The sequence below is a fragment of the Canis lupus genome, chromosome 36, assembly GCF_011100685.1.
Source record: "Canis lupus familiaris isolate Mischka breed German Shepherd chromosome 36, alternate assembly UU_Cfam_GSD_1.0, whole genome shotgun sequence".
Classification (NCBI taxonomy): Eukaryota; Metazoa; Chordata; class Mammalia; order Carnivora; family Canidae; genus Canis; species Canis lupus.
The window spans coordinates 10,372,009-10,394,198 of record NC_049257.1 but is presented as its reverse complement, the minus strand read 5'-3'; the positions used below and the strand labels follow the sequence as shown (position 1 = coordinate 10,394,198).

The following is a 22,190-nucleotide window of genomic DNA, read 5'->3' as shown; positions in this document are numbered from 1 at the left end:
ATCAATACACTTGATAAACTTCCAGCCAACCTTATCAAGAAAAAAAGAGAAAGGACTCAAATGAAATCACTTATAAGAGAGGAGAAATAACCACCAACACCTCAGAAATACAATCATAAGAGAATATTATGAAAAACTATATGTCAACAAATTGGACAACCTAAAAGAAATGAGTAAATCCCTAGAAACATGTAAACTACCAAAACTGAAACAGGAAGAAATAGAAAATTTGAATAGACTGATAACCAGCAAAGAAATGGAGTCAGTAAATCCCAACAAACAGGGATCCCTGGGTGGCGCAGCGGTTTGGCGCCTGCCTTTGGCCCAGGGCGCGATCCTGGAGACCCAGGATCGAATCCCAGGTCAGGCTCCCGGTGCATGGAGCCTGCTTCTCCCTCTGCCTCTCTCTCTCTCTCTCTCTGTGTGACTATCATAAATAAATAAAAATTAAAAAGAAAAAATCCCAACAAACAGAAGTCCAGGACCAGATGACTTCACAGGTAAATTCTATCAAACATTTAAAGAAGAGTTAATACCTATTCCTCTTAAACTATTAAAAAAAAAAAAAAAAAAAAAAAAACAGAAAAGGAAGGAAAGTTTCCAAATTCATTCTATGAGGCCAGCATTACCCAGATACTAAAGCCAAAGACACTACAAGGAAAGAGAACTACAGTCATCCCTGATGAACATAGATGCCAAAATCTCAACAAAATACCAGGAAACCAAATTCAACATTAAAAAAAAAAATCATTCACCACAATCAAGTGGGATTTATTCCTGGGTTGCAAACGTGGTTCAAAATTTGCATATCAATCAGTGTGATACATCACATCAATAGGAGAAAGTATAGAACCATATGATTCAATAGATGCAGAGAAAGCATTTGACAAAGTACAACATCCATCATGATAAAATCCCTCAACAAAACAGGTTTAGAGGGAACATACCTCAATGTATTAGAGGCCGTCTATGAAAAACCCACAGCTAACATCATCCTTAATAAGAAAAAAACCGGGATCCCTGGGTGGCGCAGCGGTTTGGCGCCTGCCTTTGGCCCAGGGTGTGATCCTGGAGACCTGGGATCGAATCCCACATCGGGCTCCCAGTGCATGGGGCCTGCTTCTCCCTCTGTCTGTGTCTCTGCCTCTCTCTCTCTCTCTCTCTCTCTCTCTCTCTGTGACTATCATAAACAAATAAAAAAATAAAAATAAAATAAAAATAAAAAAATAAGAAAAAAACCTGAGGGCTTTTCCCCTAAGGTCAAGAACAAAACAAGGATATTCACTCCAACCACTTTTACTCAACAAAGTAACAGAAATCCTAGCCATAGTAGTCAGACAACAAAAAGAAATAAAAAGCATCCAAATATGTAAGGAAGAAGTAAAACTTTCACTATTTGCAGATGACATGATACTATACATAGAAACCCTAAAGACTCCACCAAGAAAAAAACACTGGAACTGATAAACTCAGTAAAATTGCAGGAAACAAAATCAATGTGAAGAAATCTATTGCATTTGTATAGACCAATAATGAAGCAGCTGACAGAGAAATTAAGAAAACAATCCCATTTACAACTGCACCCAAAATAATAAGATACATTAGAATAAACCTAACCAAAGAGGTTCAAGACTTCTACTCTGAAAACTATAAAACACTAATAAAAGAAATTAAAGATGACACAAAGGAAAGGAGACACATTCAATGCTCATGGATTGGAAGAACATGTCTATACTACCCAAAGCAACCTGCACATTGAATGCAATCTCTATAAAAATACCAACAGCATTTTTTCACAGAAATTGAATAAACAATAATAAAATTTATATGGAACTACCAAAGAGCCTGAATAGCCAAAGCAATCTTAAAAAAGAAAAGCAAAGCTGGAGGAATCACAATTCCAGACTTCAAGCTTTATTACAAAGCTCTAATAACAGAAAAAGTATGGTACTGACACAAAAATGGGCATATAGATCAATGGAACAGAACAGAAAATCCAGAAATAAACTCACGATTATATGGTCAATTAATCTTCAACATAGCAGTAAAGAATATGCAATAGGAAAAAGACCATCTCTTCAAAAAATGGTGTTGAGGGATGCCTGGGGGCTCAGCGGTTCAGGGCCTGCCTTGGGCTCAGGGTGTGGTCTTCACACTCTGTGTGTGTGTGTGTGTGTGTGTGTGTGTGTAGTATATGTAGTTATACTATGGAATACTATTCAGCCATAAAAAAGAATGGAATTTTGCCATTTGCAACAACACGGATGCAGCTAGAGAATATAATGCTAAGCAAAATAAGTCAGTCTCAGTAAGACAAATACTATATAATTTCACTCATATGTGGAATTCAAGAAACAAAGGCAAAAAAATGAGAGAGAGGGAGACAAAGCAAGAAACAGATTCTCAATCTAATGGTTACCAGAGGGGAGGTGGGTGGGGGATGGGTTAAGTAAGTGATGGGAATTGAGGAGTGCACTTGTGATGAGCACTAGATGGTATATGGAACCAAAACTATATATTTTACGCCTGAAATATAAGATATTATGTACCTTAAAACTAATATAACCCTGTAGGTTAACTAACTGGAATGAAAAATAACTTCGAAAAATTCAGCATCGGGGATCCTGGGTGGCTCAGTGGTTTAGCACCTGCCTTTGGCCCAGGGTGCGATCCTGGAGTCCCGGGATCAAGTCCCACATCAGGCTCCCTGCATGGAGCCTGCTTCTCCCTCTGCCTGTGTCTCTGCCTCTCTCTCCCCCTATGTCTATCATGAATAAATAAATAAAATCTTAAAAAAAAATTCAGCATCACATTAAGTTTCATAGAACAAACAATGAAAAAGGATGATTTACTATGAGACAGGCTACCATAGCAAGAAGGTCTAGATAATCTATCTCAGCGCATCTGAATAATAGAATAACTGTCAGTATGTAGTAGACATATCTGGCTTCATGCAAAATTGTGTCATTTCTTGAAGACCTTTCCAGTTGCCTGAGCTTGTGGTTATTCATGGAGGAAACTCTTTTGTAACATTTACAAAGTTTAACCTCTACAACTTTAGCTTTATGGAAAAAGTGAGACAAACTTATTTTCCAGGCAATGATTTAAGAGGGGAAAATATTTATGAGGTACTAGATTGTGACGTCTTACAATGCAAGGTGCAATAAAACAAATGTGTTTTTTCTTCACCCAAAAGGTAGTTTTCATTAATTTCAGATTTAAAAATATACTTAGGTACATATGTACATCAATGAAGTATTTGAAGGGAGAGTTAACATATTAATAATACATGTGATTAATGATGCCTTGCATGAAGTCACAGCATGAGAAGTCAGTGTGAATAACCTCTGAATTTTAAAAAATGCAGGCTGAAATGTCCTCAGTAATCATTTTGGCTGCATAAAGTCTGAAGCAATGAGAGAGATTTCAAAGTTCTTTTATAGAACCCATAGGACTTCATATGTCATAAGCAGGAAAATCTTGTTAAGAGTTATGGCTACTTCTTTAGATTAAAATATGACAACTAGCAATAACATTATTCTAGTTGCAGTCATCATGCATAGCTCGTCTTTGCCAACTTCATGAAGCAATGAAAAACAAAAACTTTTTCTGAGTTATTCTAGTAACTTTGAACAGCTGCAACTAGTCTATGGGAGCATAATTTTTGCCAAAGATATTTTGTCATGCCCTTTGTTTATCATCCAGTTAAATATTCCTTTTATTTAAATACCAGTTATTCTTCTTTCTTCTCAGAAATATGAATGCAACTAGACAGGCCAAAGATGGTGTCAAGCTTATCATACTGACTGTCTCTTTTTCATTAATCATACATATGAAACACCTAAGATATTTTGCCAGTTAAGAGCAGCACTTAAGGGGATCCCTGGGTGGCGCAGCGGTTTGGCGCCTGCCTTTGGCCCAGGGCGCGATCCTGGAGACCCGGGATCGAATCCCACGTCGGGCTCCCGGTGCATGGAGCCTGCTTCTCCCTCTGCCTGTGTCTCTGCCTCTCTCTCTCTCTCTCTGTGTGTGACTATCATAAATAAATAAATGAATTAAAAAAAAAAAAAAAAGGAGCAGCACTTAGGTTGAAATCCTGGCATGGTTCATTGCCACAGGGATGAAATGTAGAGCACCCCAGGGACTAAGCATTTCTCCCAGCCTGTGAAGGCCCATTGTAGCATTCTTTTGGCTTTTGCTGTTTGGTCAAATATAAGTGCGTAAGTTGTGAATTTTAGCTCATATCTGTGTCCAGTTTCCTTTGCCCTACATCCCTCTCTGCTACTTAGAGATTCATCCTAGCTGCCTTTTCCAACTCTAGTCTGAAGAGTGCCCTTTATTGCCCTGGCTGTACACCAAATTTACCCAGGAAAGGCCAAAACAAATAGCACCATTGAGAGACGTAACAAAATGGCTGTCACTTTGCCAGAAGCTTCAGCAGACTCACAAGCCCTCAGGGGGTCTCTAGGGATGAGTCGAGTCGAACATTCAAGTCTGCAGACTTTCTGAAACTGCTGCCCAGGGATCAATGCCCTACTCATAGGTAGACGGTGAGGATACTTTCAGGATTTTCTGACTCATTTACAGAGCTTGCTCATGGCCTGAGTATAAGAAAAGTAAAAACAATGTCCTTTCAGGTGAAGATAGGTAGGTAAATGGTTGCCCGGTCACAGCAGGAAAGCAACGGCCCTTCCAACTCCCTGGGTGATGCCTGCCCAATGAAACCATCATACAGTATTTTTAAGTAATGTTGCTAACAACTAACAATGGACAACCAGTGGAAGGCTTTGAGAAGAGGAATTGTGCTTTTAAAAGGTTCTTCTGGTTGCCCTGCAGAATAAGGACTGAAGAGGTTAAGTACGGGAGGGACAAGATAAGTCCAGAGTCCACCGTAGTGGTATAGGTAAGAGAGGATGGTGGCTTGGTTGAAGGTGCTGGCATGTGGGCAACGTCTACAAGAAATCAGTGTTCCATTTGAGTGTTCCAAATCAGTGTCCATTTATCTGAGGACCTTTTTTCTGTGGCAGTAATCACATACCATAGCTGATCGCAAAGGCCATTTCTCGTACCCTGAAACATGACCATGTCATCTATATATGATACTGTGCCCTTAGCAAACCTCTCTGTACTTCAACTTCCTCTTCCATAAAAGGGTTAATCATACTACTTACCTCATAAGAAGATTGCTTTGAGAATTAAGAGCATTAATACATATAAAGCTCTTAGAACAGAGTTTTGCACATGGAAAGTATAAAAAATACAGCTGTTATTAACTTTCTATTCTCTATACTACAGAGTGACAAGTGGGAGGGCATAAGTAAAAGTCTTGCAAAATTTGCACAAAATTATTATTTTATATTATAATGTAAAAAAAGGATAAAAAGACAACCTTGCTTACACATCGATAAATATCTGATATCTTATGAACCAGTCTTTCATTTACTGACTCGGACCTTGCAGACTATCATTATTGAACAAAATTCAGTTTAGCTCATGGCTATTTCCTGTTTGCAGGATCAAAACACTGAAGAAAACTTTGAAAGACACAAGTAAGATTTCATTATCCTAACAGCTTTCCTTACAAGGAGAAATGAGGACATTGTTCTTGTGTCCTAAGGAATAACAGTGCCCATGTCTCCTCTGTGGCTCTAGCTCCTACTAAAAACAAACCCCTAGCCTTTGTCCCTAGCAATCACTGCTAGTCATTGTATTAGCTTCTGGTAACCACATCTTCATCTGTTGTCCTTTTGGACTAAGAATGATTAGAGCTTCTCTGGGTTACTTTAACCACCACCCCTTGTTTAGTTTTTCTGTTTTCCATCATCTGGATGATGAAGTCCCTGTATTAATTCCCTCTCTTTGAAAGATCGAGGGTGGCTTCTGTAGAACCAAAGATGGCAAAGATCAGATCCCACTATTCACAGAATTACATAAACTTTTGCAGGCAGGAAATTTGGGGAAAATATTTTACTATGAGCTTTCAAAATTATTTTATTTTATTTTTAAGATTTTATTTATTTATTTGAGTGAGTGAGAGAAAGAGAGCATGAGAAAGCACAAGCAGTGGAGAGGGAGAAGCAGGTTTCCCATCCATCAGGGAGCCTGATACAGGGCTCGATCCCAGGACCCTGGAATCATGACCTGAGCCAAAGGCAGCTGCTTAACCAACTAAACCACTAAGGTATACCTCAAAATAATTTTTAAAAAAGATTTTATCTATTTATTCTTGAGAGACATAGAGAGAGATAAAGAGGCAGAGACACAGGCAGAGGGAGAAGCAGGCCCATGCAGGGAGCCACACGTGGGACTTGATCCTGGGTCACCAGGATCAAGCCCTGGACCAAAGGTAGCGCTAAACTGCTGAGCCACCCAGGCTGCCCCCCTCAAAATAATTTTAAATGATGTTTAAACCTTTCTTATAAAGATATGGCTGCTGTAGTGCCTGGCTGGCTCAGTCAGTAGAGCATGAGACCTTTAATGTCAGGATTGGGAGTTCAAGCCCTTCACTGGGTGTAGAGATTACTTTAAAAACAAACTCTTTTTTAAAAAAATTAAAATATGGCTGCTTACTGTAGAAAAAAAAAGAAGTATCAAAAATAAAAACATTTATACTAATTATTATTAATATACCATTTCTACATTTACTGTGCATTTCCTAATCATATTTGGGGCGGGTGACAGAGGGAAGTAGTATTTACATTTAACCAACTAAATTTCAGCTTGTTAGATCTGAGCTACTTAAGATGGCATAGTTATCAATTTAACATTAATTCTATGATACCAGAGCTTGAAAGAGGTGGGAAGGAGAGGAATGAGGATCTATTCTTCAAGAATCATTTGACCTCCTCTTCTGCTAAATGAAAGACTAGCAAGAGGCGGTGGCAGTTACTACAGAGGCTTTGTATTCCAGGGGCTTTCTGCTTGCATGGAACAAGAAAACACAAAGGACGCTTCCAACTTCATATTCCACCTTAATTCCCAAATAATTTCTCTTCAAAGAAGAGAACCTCTCTGTACATGAACAGAGAGCTGAGCTTTCTTTTTTTATCCATGAACACTGTACATCACATATAATACCAGGATGTTGCTCACATGACTTCAGTTTAATCTTACAAATCAATTGTATTGATCATGGTACTTGATATATTCCAAAGACCTCAAAAAATATAAACTAAATGTTCAAGAATCACTCAAGTTGAAAAAACTTACCTGCCAAAATACAAAATATTCTAGAACTTGAGAGAATGTAAAGAATTTATCACATTGATCTTAGTCAACCAAGAAAGTCTGTATACCAACCAACAATCATTATGAATTCATCTATAAAAATCATCATTAATTAATCATTGTTTTCTCTTCATTACTTGTTTCCTTGTTAGTGGCTATTTTATCACCTTAGGATTCCAGGAAGAGATCAAATAGCAAATGGGGTCTTGCCCTTAAAGGGAAGAACAATCTTAATTTTACAAAGTCTACGGACAACTTACCTTCTGTGCTGGAGGTCAGAGAAGAGTGAAGCAAACTCACTCTCCTGTTGAAGGCGGAGCTCAGTTGGCAGCTCTCTCGATGACTGAATTCCAAGGCCAAATAGCTTGACAACTTCTTGCCTCAGCCCCATGGAGCACAATTTGGAGTCTTTCATTTTTCAAAAGATGCAAAATAATAATATGTTTTACAACTTTCTACTACAGTAGTTTAAAATCAGAACGTGTTATTTATAATATCTCAGTTTGAAGTTGATAATAAGTGATCATAAATAGTATAAAATCATAAACTAACCAGTGGAATTAATCATATTTTTTAACTAGAAAGGTCTTTCTCTTTTTATTTCTTGCATCTTCTTTCCTTCTCTTTCTCCTCCTCTCCTTTCTCCTTTTCATTTCACATCTCCTCCTTTCTGCCCTCCTCTTCCTTCTTCATATTTCTTTATTTCATATAAACCTGATCCCTAACACTCCCTCAAGTTCCAACCCCAGGCCTGACACCTATTTATTTCCTTCTCCACAAAATGTCTTAAAATTTTATCTATACTCACTTCCTAGATCTTTGAGCCACTTGAAATTGAGACTTTACCATCACGTTTTAAAATTTAAATTGTTATTTGTGATAACTAGTGACACTATCTCAGTGTCACCAGCAATTGACAAAATTAACAATGACAATGTTAGGTGTCATTGAGAAAATTCATCAGCTATCGGAAACCAATTATGATGTCCCATATCCCAAATGCAATCTGTATACTATACTCAGACTATAATCAGGTTTTGTTATATGAATATATGTATTCATATAACAAAGTATCTGCAGATATCAGAATAAGTCAAATCAAACCAACTTTGAGTGATAAAACAAGTCAGGGACAGAGGCTACCATGAGTGAGACCTGGGTGTCCCTTAAAAGAAATTAATATTGCCATTATCAATCTTGGGAAAAGAAGAAACGAAGCCTAGGGGAAGGAAGCCTTACAATGGGGTAAGGAAACAAATATTAGTCTTTCTCTAGGGTGGGCGGTCAATGTGGACTTTCAGCCATGGAGAGCTGTGGAAATTCTGGTGGGGGTGGGTGGGTGAACTGCCCAGGTCATGGGGCTGCCAAGAAAATAAAACTGGAAGCCAGTGGCCTGGGCCTAGAATAGTTGTAAATATTCTGTGTGTTTTCCTTCCATTGCATCATTCCCTACTCTTTCACTGTTTTTAAAGATGCATCCTGATCTCAGTTGTGCAATAAGTAATTAGAAGAAGAACTGTGTCTCAGTCTGGACTGAAAAGGTAGTGAATGCAACATTTCCTCCTGTAAGTCTGGGATGGGCAGAGTGGCTATATCAGCAGCATCAGAGGCAGCAGCTCAGGAGGAAAATGAGGAGGCCTAGGAGAACCACATGCTGGTGGCCTTGTTTCTACAGACCCCTGAGTCAATAAACACAAACTCAGGAAAAGCTGAGGGATGCTGGTTCCTAACTGAATCAATGGGAGCTCAATTCAGTATGCTGTGGATTGCATTTATGTCTATACCAAATTTAAAGAAGATTAAAACTGGGATCCCTGGGTGGCGCACCGGTTTAGCGCCTGCCTTTGGCCCAGGGTGCGATCCTGGAGACCTGGGATCGAGTCCCACGTCAGGCTCCCTGCATGGAGCCTGCTTCTCCCTCTGCCTGTGTCTCTGCCTCTCTCTCTCTCTCTCTCTCTCTCTCTCTCTCTCTCTCTCTGTGACTATCATAAATAAATAAAAATTAAAAAAAAAAAGAAGATTAAAACTAATTCATAGGAAACTCAGGTAACAGAAAACTATACAGTGAGTTTTACGGATTTTAATTCAACACAGCAAACATTCATTCAGTGTTTTTTACATGTAAGGAAGGAAGTTGCAGACTGTGCTTCTGAGAAATTTACAATTGACACTAAAAATTCCAAATAAAAAGAGGAAATAATAAAAAGCTTTAAAATTAGCTCAGAATTTAATGGGCATGCAGAAGGAAGAAAATTTTATTTCTTTTCTTTTTCTTTCTTTTTTTTTTTTTTTTTAATTTATGGGCAGTCCAGGTGGCTCAGTAGTTTAGCACTGCCTTAGGCCCAGGGCGTGATCCTGGAGACCTGGGATCGAGTCCCACGTCGGGCTCCCTGCATGGAGCCTGCTTCTCCCTCTGCCTGTGTCTCTGCTTCTCTCATGAATAAATTAAAAAAAAGATTTTATTTATTTATTCATGAGAGACACAGAGAGAGAGAGAGGCAGAGACACAGGCAGAGGGAGAAGCAGGCTCCCCACGGGGATGTGGGACTCAATCCCAGGACCCTGGGACCATGACCTGAGCTGAAGGCAGACGCTCAACCACTGAGCCACCCAAGTGCCCCCGATATCTTATTTCTGAGCTGGGGATTCAGGTAAGGCTTAATGTACATCATGACAGGGCCAGTGATGATGGAATCCAAAGAATAATCCAGGAGACAGAGCATAGGTGTGAAACCCATTTCCATCATGCACCAGTTGGAAATTGTGCTCATGTATCAGCAAATGAAAACCCAATGCACAAATTAATCAAATTAAACTTTCATCTTTCTACCCAACAAGAATTTCTGGACAGGCATCAGTGCAGCAACTCTCAGAGCCGTCAACCTCTCAGACTTTTTCATCTTCCTGTTCTCCCTTCCTTAGTGCTCTGTCACCCTGATAGTTCCCAGACGATTCTCGCTTCCCAGGCATCTCAGCCCTGCTTTCTAAAGGATAAAGAAAAAGAACAAGCCATGGAAGAGACAAGAAAATGTTGCCAAAACTCTCAGCAGACTACCATTTAGGTCTCCTTGGCTAGAAGTATGTTGAAAGAGTCCAAGGGGTACCTGGATGGTTCTGTTGGTTAGGCATCTGACTGTTGATTTCAGCTCAGGTCATGATCTCAGGGTCATGAATTTGGGCCCCAAGTTGGGCTCTGTGCTGGGGGCAGAGCCTGCTTAAGAGGTCTCTCTGTTTCTTCCACTTCCTCTCCCCCCTCCTCTCTCTCTTTCTCTCTGAAAAAAAGAAAAGAAAAGAAAAGAAAAGAAAAGAAAAAAAAGAAGAGACAAGAAAAGAAAGAGAGAGGAAGAAAGAAAGAAAGAAAGAAAGAAAGAAAGAAAGAAAGAAGAAAGAAAGAAAGAAAGAAAGAAAAAGAGAGAAAGAGTCCCTGTTATCAGGGAAATTGAGATACGTAGTTTTTGATGTCTTCTTGTTTTAGCTGGTCACACTGTTAATACCCCTTCCAAAAAATAAAAATAAGAGTTCTGCTAAAGGAAGAAAGAATATTAGGTTGATAACTACCAGGATGTGTTAACATCCCACTTATTAACTATGCAGCCTAGGATAAAAACCACTAACATTTCCGTATTGCGGTTTCTTTACCTGTGAAATGGTCATAATAATATCTTCCCAGTACGTGTTTGGGTGGGGATCAGGGGCTAAGTATTCAGAATGTCTGGATAAGTTAGGAGAGTCTAATAAAGCATAGCTGCTGTTATTGTTTGGTTAATTGGTTAGTTGGTTGATTGGTTAGGAACTGAAGGAGGAGTCAGGTTTCAATAGGTAAATATTGGAAGAAGAAAATCTTAGATGAAGGAAACAAGATTGCAAGATTGCAAAAACATAGAATTAGAGAAAAATATGTAAGAAAGTTTAAAGTGTAGTGTGTTCAGCAAATTTAATATGGTTCGGGCAGACTGTCACCCACATTAAAAGCAAAAAGCAAATGGTAACTCTAGAAAGTTAGGTTGGAACCGGGTCATAAGATGGGTGTTGGCAGTGGGGGAGGGAAGACGGGTATAAGAGCCAGGTCAAGGGGTTTGGATGCCTGGGCAGGTAACGTGGCAGCAGTGAAGGTTTCAATGCAGGATTAAGTCCGAGCTGTGCTTCATGCTGACCATTCTGACGGCAGCGCACACAACATACTTGGGAGCTGGAAAGAAACCAAAGCAAGGAGACCAATAGGGAAATTATATCCAAGCCGAACATAAGAGCCTGAAGTGAGACAGCAGCAACAGAATGGAAAAGAGGTACTGATTTGGGAGTCATTTTTAAAGCATTAATTCCAGAATCTGGCATCCAACAGAATATAAAAGGTCAGGGGAAAGACGGTGCCAAGGTAATGAGCTAACCGTCAAGCTTAGTGGTGTGGTTAGGCAGGGTGGAGGGTAGAGAGCAGGCCAGGGAGAAAGAGGACCACAGGAAAGAAAAGTGGAAGAATGGAGAAGGAAGTTGAAGGGAAGGGAGAGATGGAAAAATACTGAGAGTAGAAACATTTAGTCATGTAAAATAAGATGTATAAAAATGGTTCTAGTCCAAGGGGTTGTTTAATCCATAAAAGGAATTTTCTCAGGCAAATTAATGAATCTGTAACAGCTACATGCCTAAGCCGAGTCATGTGCTAATCTGGCTGTGTGGGGAGGCACCGCCCATGTACACTTCAGAACATTTACTTGCTGTTGCAACAGCATTAGCATAGAAATAGGCCAAAAGTATGCAACCGAGTTTCGGAAGGAAATTCCCACTACTTAGTCTTTCCCTCTCATTAGGATGCAAAATTATTCCTCTGGAAGTATCTGGGGCCAGTTTTCCCTTCCTAGAGGCAGAGGGATGAGTTAATTCACCTCTTTAGGATCCCTTGCAACATTCAGATCTTGTGATCGTGGACTCTGGGCTCAGTTTCAGCAGTTAATGGTCACAACGGAAACCCAAGGCGAAAGCAGACTGGGGAATCGCTGCTGGAATCAAGGCACTTTGTCACTTCGAGAAGAACAGAGTAAGGGACATAAGTGGTCTATTGACAGAATTGTTTGCTTATCATTTTTGGCACCTGACATTTAAAACTGGGCAGGAAACACCTTTGAAAAATGATAACCCCAAACAGTTTAGACTTCATACAGTACTCTCATCTCCTTTTCTGGGATTTGGGTTTTTTTGAAATTTTAACATTGTAGCTTTAGATCATCGAAATACGTTCTTAGGTTTGCCGAAAGGGATAATTTAGATTCTAGGATCATATTTTTGAAGGATTATTCTGAAAATGCTTTTAGTGAGTTTTTATACTGACACAAATGTTTTCCGTAATTATTCAGTATTATTTCAAGCAAAATGCTAGTTTGTTTCAAAGTTCAGAAACCTCTTTGTAAAACGTTATGTGTTTTCTTCCAGTATTTTGGTTTACTTTAGAGATAATCATTTTCCCTAAATGAAGTCACTGGAATTTACTAGTGTTTAATTTGATACCTGCTTTGCCTCAGGCACGTAATGAGCCCTGATGTAAAAAGGTACAATTTGATTATGCGAAATTATCTCACTTGTGATTAAGACTAGCTAGTTTCAGGAGTCAAAGTGATCGTAAATAAATTCATATTAGAGGGCTGAATGATTGGAAATCATGTTTTTCTCATCTTTTTTGAATTTTATTACATGTGAGGTTACAGATCCCATGAGTTTATGGCACTTAAAGCAGTAAAAGTGCTAAACTGGATTTATAATGATATTCATAAATCACCTTATAATAGAAAAAGACTGTAGCGCATCTTCAAGTTGGCAGCTGTCTGCAATGAAACTAAGCAGTCCTCTTTCCTCCTTCATATTCATGGAAGTACTCTGCTATTTTGAATCTCACTTGAAGTTCCCAACTCCTAAAGTAATAATGTCTTGACTGTAGGTAAGACCTTCCTTATAGAGTTTTTTGGCAAAAACACCAGTCAAGAAAATAGAAGATATCTGTTTATAATCTCCTTTTACATCCCCATAACCACATATTTTATAGGCTTCCAAAGTGAAGATTAAGTCAAGGTCATCCAGTTAGAGATTAATTTTTTAACACCAAGTCTAGTTTTCCATTCATTACCTTATCTTTATTACCTTAAAAAATCACACTCAGGGGGCACCTGGACAGCTCAAGTCATGCTCTCGGGGTCCTGGGATGGAGCTGACATTGGGCTTCCTGCTCAAAGGGGAGTCTGCTTCTCCCTCTCCCTCTGCTGTCCCCGCCTCATTTTCTTTCTCTCAAATAAATAAATAATCTTCAAAAAAAAAAAAAAAAAAACACTGAGCATGTATTATAAGTTTAAACTTTGTAAATCACAGGTTATATCTCAATCAAGGTATTATGCCTTACAAGAAGCTTTCTTACTAAATGCATTTCTTTAGCATTTAATGCCAAGTTAAAAGAATTTAAAGAACTCAGATTAGGTTGCTTTTTAGTAATTCTCATTGTGATTTATTAAATTAAATTACAAATTGAAGTGCAGCTGAAATAACTCTGTAACTGGTGCTGTTATGGTTAATAAAAAGCTTTCAATACCTAACATTCATCTCTGGAACATTTATTTTCATGAAAGTGAGTTCTGTTCACCAAGTACTAATTAGACATTTGTAGAGCTAAAACTTTGTGTTTGAATCTTCTTAGGAAAATCACATCAACAAGTTCTGAGAAGTATGGAGTATGGATGGGATTCTAATTAGTGCTATTCCAATTAGCATTGATTTCAATCAGTGCTATTGATCTTCAACTACATGCCAGAGGAGCCTGTGCCAGGCCCCTCTCTCTATGAACATTATGACATTTAATTCTCCCTCAAAATTGATGGGGTAGGCATAGCAATCTGTATCTCACAAATGATAAAATTCCAGGATTCTGAGATTTAGTTTGATATTCTGTCCATAAGCTTAACAGTGGCAAAATAAGTTGTCTGAACTTTGCATTGGGGCCGAAGGGTAGATTAGTATATAATATTCATTGTAATGATGGTATTTGTTATGAATTGATTAATTCATTTATAAGTTGGGCTGATAGTATCAGCAAACAAAGTTATACTCAAATAAAATGAACCTTCAGTAGAGCTATGGCAATGGAACATATTGTGGAACTTTATATATTTCTATATTGTTTTTCACGTTTATTAGAGTAAATGCTAATTGTAACTGAAAACAAGCAAAATACAAGAAAGTGGTGAGAAAACTTTGGTTAGACTTACTTGAAGGGTGGGAATGTCCACTTATTTTGATGCTGAGTCTCCATAATATGTGTGGTGGAAATCAATAATAACAGCAACAATAATAATAATTGTAGTTTTGTATGTTGTATATATTCAAGCATGTTACTGTATGGCATGGATATTATACATGCCAAATCCTATATATATATATAGGATATATATATATATATATCCTATATATATATATATAATTGATTGATTTTAGAAAGAGAATGTGTGTGCAAGTGGGGAGAGGAGCAGAGAGAGAGAGGGAGAGTAAGAACCTCAAGCAGTCTTCCCACTGAACATGGAGCCCAAAGTAGGGCTCAATTCCAGAACCCTGAAATCGTGGCCTGATCTGAAATCAAGAGTCAGCCACTCAACTGACTAAGCCACTCAAGTGTGTATATATATGTATACATACACATATATAAATGCACTTAATCTTCACAACCTTTTGAACTAGAGATAATTATTATACCTATTCTAGAGAGAGAAGCAGGCTCCTTGCAGGGAGCCCAACGTGGGACTCGATCCCAGGACCTCAGGATCACACCCTGGGCCTAAGGCAGGCACTCAACCACTGAGCCACCCAAGCATCCCAACACCTACTCTTTATTGCCATAGAGAATTCTGTTTGAATTCCCCTATGGTCTAATTCTTTTTTTTTTTAAGATTTTATTTATTTATTCATGAGAGACACAGATAGAAAGGCAGAGACATAGGTAGAGAGAGAAGCAGGCTCCCTCTGGGGAGCCTGATGTAGGACTCAATCCCAGGACCCTGGGATCATGACCTGAGCCAAAGGCAGATGCTCAGCCACTGAGCCACCCAGGCATCCCCACTATGGTCTAACTCAATGACTATTAGGTAATGTATCATTTTGATAGTTTCACTTTGGCATTGAAATCACAAATTCCTAATCCTTACCTGATTTAGTAATTAGAGAACCAAATTACTTTCAATTCAATTCAGTACATATTTGTTGAGAGCCTGTCAGATGCCAGACAATCTTCTGGATGCTTACGGTGTGTCAGGTATCTTTGAGCAGCTGAAGTGGTAGAAGGAAAAAAAAATAAGTGCCTGAATTCTCCATAAAGTAGAGCCTGTGACCAAGACTTATGTAAGTATAAGTGAATAATTTATTAGTATGATCTCAGTGAACAAAATTTAGGGACAGGGTGAATACAAGGATGGTGGAAATATCAATTATTGTACCCACTCTCTTGTTCTACAACGTATGAGATACTTTGTAAAAGTGTCCAGGAACATCTGCCTGAGGGAATAAAATGCCCACCTTCTACAGGATCCAGTCCCCCCCACCTTCAGGTTACGCTAATTTTGTACCCAGCAGGTTCCCAAAGGTAGTCTGCACTGTCAGAGAAGCCCTAAGACAGGAATTTAAGATGTGAGTCTGAGGTAAGGCACTGCGTGCCTGAATCAGGCTGCAACCACATGAAGCTGGTCAAAGCGCTCAGGGAACCAGTGACCACTGCCAAAGCCAGAATTATAGGCGAGGCCAGTAGGATTGAAAGCTATATACAAGCTAAACAACGTAACAATGAACAAACATAAGAAAATCACATCATATTTAAGAAAGTGACAAATACTATTGATAAAAAACAAAATAAAGCAGTTTAAGGAGATTTGGAATGACAACAGTAAAACAATTAGGCTGAAATCGAAATACAGTGGTCAACCTTGCCTCATTAAGAGAGAAATAATTGAGCAATGACTTGAAGAAGGTGAAGGAACAAGTCAAGCAGATAACTGAAACTTAAGAACAATCTGAATACTGTTAATTATGAAGAACTGTTGAGTAAGATCCTTCTCTGATCTTTTTTACTTCTACATCTCTAGTTGGAGAGGGCTTTAAAGCGTTCATTAAAATCTACAATTAGAACTTTTGGTTTGGTTTTCAGGCATTCCATTAACTTCTTTAAATTTACTGTTTTTTTGTTTGTTTGTTTGTTTGTTTGTTTGTTTGTTTTTTCCTTTTCCTCTCAAGTAAGGCAAGCTTTTATTACTCTTAGGTAAAAAAGACTATATGGAAAAAAAAAAAAGAAAGAAAGACTATATGGTAATAATGTAAAGAATGTACATCTCCAACCCAACTTCTCCCTTGGATGTTGACCTATAGATCTAACTGTTGATGACTTAACATCCTCACATGGATGTCTAACAGACATTTTAAACTTATCATGTCCAAATTGGACTCCTGATATCCCCTCCCCCCATACATCAAATATGCTCATTTTACTTTTTAGTTGAATACAATTCCATTTTCAAGTTTTCAGTGCCAAATTCTCAGTGCCATTCTTGATTCTTTTCTTTCTTTAACTTTCTATGTCTGGTTTATAGTCAAATTTCGATGTTTCTAATTTCAAAATATAGCCAGAATTTAGCTACTTCTTCACAGCCAGAGGCTTGGTTTAAGCCACCATCATCCCTCATCTGTATTACTGCAATAACTTCCAATGCCCTCCTCATGTTCTTGCTTACCTTCCTACAGACTTAAAAACTTGCATCAGATCATGTCATGCCTCACGTAAATGCCTCCAGTGGTGGGACACCTGGGTGGCTCAGTGGTTGAGCATCTGCCTTTGAGTCAGGGCCTGATCCTGAAGTCCTGGGATTGAGTCCCACATCGGGCTCCCTGCATGGAGCCTGCTTCTCCTTCTGCCTGTGTCTGCCTCTCTCTGTGTGTCTGTCATAAATAAATAAATAAAATCTTAAAAAAAAAAAAAAAAAAACCTCCAAGGGGTTCCTGACCCACCCTACGTAAAAATCAAAGTCCAACTCTAACTTACAAGGCCCTATATGTTCTAACTACCCATTACCTCTCTGACCTCATCTCCTACCACTTTCTTGTTCCAAACAGACACACTATCTACCCTTAAGCCTTTGAATTTACTATTCTTCCCCAGATATCAGATGACTAATTCCTTCAATTCCTTCACATTTTTCTCAGGAGTCACTTTCTCAATGAAGCCTTTCCCCCACTATGGAGAATAGCACAACTTCTCCACCCAACAGTTCCACTTGTCCTTTTCTGCTTCAGTCTTCTCCATAGAATTTATCACTTTGTAATACCTTCCTTATCTCTCTCATGTATTGTTCACCTTTTCCGCTAGCATACAAACACCTGAAACTGAACTGAACACATAACATATGCTCGATAACTTTTTGCTGTATGAAAGAATAAACAAATGGTTTTGGAGGCATCCATTTGCCTTCAGGATAGTTATGAGGATTACAGCAGAAATCCAAAAAACAAGAAAACATTCAGCTTTTGGGGTACCTGGGTGGCTCAGTGGTTGAGCATCTGCCTTGAGCTCAGGTCATGATCCCAGGGTCCTGGGATCGAGTCCTGCATTGGGCTCCCTGCAAGGAGCCTGCTTCTCCCTCTGCCTATGTCTCTGCCTCTCTCTGTGTGTCTCTCATGAATAAATAAAATCTTAAAAAAAAGAAAGAAAGAAAGAAAGAAAATCTTCAGCTTTTGAAAACCAAAGTGTAATTTCTCAGCTAGCCAATAGGCTTGAGTATCAAAATTTATTAAGAAACAAAATATTTTCCCAATATCTTTCCCTCCTATTAATATATTAAGAACAAGGTTGAGCAAACTGGTTGGCCAAATTTTATTATAGGTCATAAGGAAAAGGAAATCCGTGATCTGGCATCAGCAAGTATCTTTCAGAAAGGAAGGAGCAGAAAGCCTTTCTCTTCCAGGAAAGGTAATATTGAGAAGAAAAAGAAGCAGAGAAAATAACCCGTTGGATGTGTGCTATCTGCCTAACTCTTTCAGAGTTAACATCACGGGAGGTGGGATATTAATTAGGTTGAAAGGAAAGCCAGAAGCAGGAGCTTTGGCCCATCTCCCACTGGGTACCCAAAGACCATCTTCACACTGACACTGGGACAGGAAGAGGAAAACTGTAATAATGCCGAGGCACTGGAGGGAAGTGGTTAAAAAAAGTGGTTACAATGAGGAAATCAAAGCACTCCTAGAAAAAAAAACTTCAATGCAGGCAGACCAGACCAACCAGAAAGCACGTGGGAGACACACACATGGGTGTGGAAGACACACCCAGAAGAAATAGGAGATCTGTAGTGCCATCTAGGATCAAGACAGTACATAATTACAGGGGAAAAAAATTAAGTTCTGACTTAATCAAGATAAACAAACCATAATTTCTTAGCCATAGATTTCAATGATGAACACAAGCAAGACACTCATGGACTGGACCATGAGCACAAGTCAGTGGATATCAATCATCAACCATTGTAAATCCAAGAGTCAGACCAACACAAAGACCATCATGAGGCACTCCACCTCTCCAATGAAGATCCTAAACTTTCCCCTCATCTAGATTCCCTCTTATAAAGAGGGAAGGTACAGGACAAATAGTCTCGATAAAGAGTTGGTTTTTATTTGACTAAATGTTTACATAATCAAATTGTTTTTAACTAGAAAGAGACTGTGTAAAGTGAAAGAAAATGATATACATTGAACTGGCAAACTGAAGTTTTGATCCCTACTATAATTACTCCTGCTAAATGAACTGAAGGCTCAGAAAAATTTTATCAGTTATAGATAAATAAAAAGCCCCACGCATTCTTTGCACGTCTGTACCATAATGAATTTTCCACCCTACAACCACAGCAAATACATTATCCCTTACCTCCCTAAGCAGTCCTGATTTAAAATACTATGGCCAGTCGGAAGCCAACCTAATCAATTTTTCACTTGTTACTTCACACTGACCATTATAGGACATGATAGAATTTCAACCCTGTCCAGGCTCTTTATTCTATGCTTCTGAGAAAATTATATAGACAGAAAATATAAGCTTTTATAACAATGGAAATGTTAGCTCTCTCAACATAATTAGGAGTACGTCAAATACAAAATAATATATGTAGAAAAAACATCACATAGTTGAACTTTCTCCCACGGTTCCAAGGAAATTTAGGACACACTTTCTTCCATATTCATCATGCAGTCAACCAATATCCAAAGCAGAAACTGACATCCTGAAGTCTTGCCAAATGGAACACCAACCAAATATATAGTAATGTGACTTCAGGTAAAAAAGTATGATTCAAGATATCCCTTAATAAATGTAATATTCCTCTTTTTAAGATTTTATTTTATTTTTTAAGACTTTATTATTTATTTATTTATTTATTTATTTATTTATTTATTTATTTAGACACACACAGAGAGGGGCAGAGACAAGGCAGAGGGAGAAGCAGGCTCCATGCAGGGAGCCTAATGCAGGACTCGATCCTGGGACTCCGGGATCATGAACCCAAGCCGAAGGCAGACATTCAACCACTGAGCCACCCAGGCGTCCCAAGATTTTAGTTATTTATTCATGACAGACACACAGAGAGAGGCAGGGACATAGGCAGAGAGAGAAGTAGGACCCCTGTTGGGAACCTGATCAGAAACTTGATCCCAGGACCCCAAGATCACAACCCAAGCCAAAGGCAGATGCTCAACCACTGAGCCACTCAGGTGTTCTAACTGTAACACTTCTGAATGAATATATTTTCTTTGAAAATGATGTAAAATATTGGTTTTATTTACTGGCAATTTCTTACTTTCACTCTACGTTTACCTGGGAAATACTAGTAAAATGTCATCTGTTATAGGGTCTCAGCTTTTGCGTTTATCGTGTAATAAAAGAATTTAACCTGTCATTTGCTGAATTTAATTGCTATTTTTTTAAATTAAAAATAAGGAGTTATATCCTGTTGTTTTTGCTTGTTAGTAACTGACTAGAAGAGTTTCTTGGCTAAGCAATTAACCAAATGCCATAGTAATTACTTAAATTATAGTTTGGTGTCTAAGATTTACTGGGGAAAATTGATGGTCATGAAGACTTATTGGCTAATCAAGACCGACTCTTCTATCCATCTTATAAAGTCTCTTCCTAGAATAAGACAGGTAAGAACAAATGACATATCATTTGACAAAATACAATTTAAGCATTTAAATATTTAACTTATTTAAAATATTGTTACTGGGCAGCCCGGGTGGCTTGGCGGTTTGGCGCTGCCTTCAGCCCAGGGCCTGATCCTGGAGACCCGGGATCAAGTCCCATGTTGGGCTCCCTGCATGGAGCCTGCTTCTCCCTCTGCCTGTGTCTCTGCCTCTCTGTGTGCGTGTGTGTGTGTGTCTCTCATGAATAAATAAATAAAATCTTTTAAAAAAAATAAAATATTGTTACTGGTTTTATTATGTACATCAAAATGAAAGACAGTCTATAAGAAAACTAAAAATAAAGCACGAGGGATCCCTGGGTGGCGCAGCGGTTTGGCGCCTGCCTTTGGCCCAGGGCGAGATCCCGGAGACCCGGGATCGAATCCCACGTCAGGCTCCCGGTGCATGGAGCCTGCTTCTCCCTCTGCCTATGTCTCCGCCTCTCTCTCTCTCTCTCTCTCTCTCTGACTATCATAAATAAATAAAAATTAAAAAAAAAATAAAGCACGATATATACATATTTGTTTTTTCCCATGTTCCAATTTACCAGAAATAGCATGAAAATTTTTTTAAAAACTTGTTATGGCTAATATCACTGTCTGTCTAGTGCTCCTAATGATCACATTCTATACTCAGCCATTGATATTTACTCCTCTATCTCTAGTGCCAGCTATCATTTACCCAATTATAATTGCTCCTAGATAGTATCACATCATACTTCAAAAAGTATGATTTATCAGGTTTTTTTTAATGTAAAAATGACTATAAGTGAATGTAAATATCAAAGTTAGCAATGAATTTATTAATTGTAAAATACTGTTGCAAACTTAAGATAAGCAAAGAAACAATAAATTACCAAGAAACAGATATGATGCTTTTAGGTTCAAATAGAGTGATAATCTAAATTAACCAATCGATTTAGAGAAATAAAATCTTTTACTCTCATTTAACATCACAGAAATTTCCAGGACCAAGAACAAGGCAACTATTACAACAGTGTTTCCTTTAAGAGTTTACTTTATTTTTTAAAAAGATTTTATTTATTTATTCATGAGAGACAGAGAGAAAGAGAGAGAGAGAGAGAGAGAGAATGGCAGAGACACAGGCAGAGGGAGAAGCAGGCTCCATGCAGGGAGCCCAACATGGGACTCGATCCCAGGTCTCCAGGATCACGCCATGGGCTGAAGGCGGTGCTAAACCATTGAGCCACCCAAGCTGTCCTCCTTTAAGATTTTAAAAGCTAATGGTTTAAGAAGAAAAGTTAAGCAATCTTTATGCCAGAGTAGAATCCCCTAGCTAAAAACTATTAATCACAATAAAATTATGAAAAGCTAGGTGTAAAACCTAAACTGGATTTAGTTATATTTTTGACAATGTGTCATTTTGAAAAGGCTGAAAAACATTAATACAAATGTTGAGTCAAAATGTGCTAAAATTTTATTTAGCTTATTAATTAATTAGGGAAACAGGATGTTAAATCTGGTTCTAGTGTCAGAAATAACCAAAATTACTAGTACCGACCAAAAAATGTGTTCTCTCCAGTGGGCATAAACTATTTTCCAATTCACTTGAACTCACAAACTACAGACACCAAACAAATAATCCCCACGATTATTCTTGAAGACAAGAGAAGGCTGGTCTTATTTTATCTTGGCATGTGGGTGTAGCTTGAGGTGTTAATTAACCACAAAGCTTCCTTGCTGAGGTCAGCTCATTTAGAACCATTAGTGTGA

General features: G+C 38.4%; 1 long non-coding RNA gene across 1 annotated transcript in view; it reads right to left on the bottom strand.

Annotated features, from left to right (window-relative positions):
* The window catches only part of LOC102152220, a 77,452-nt gene that overhangs the window by 27,925 nt on the left and 27,337 nt on the right, over positions 1-22,190 (bottom strand). The window contains exons 2-3 of the long non-coding RNA XR_005384630.1: positions 15,399-15,519; positions 7,488-7,635 (exon numbers count right to left, since the gene is read on the bottom strand). This is a non-coding gene — a long non-coding RNA (uncharacterized LOC102152220). The remainder of the gene's footprint in view (positions 1-7,487; positions 7,636-15,398; positions 15,520-22,190) is intronic.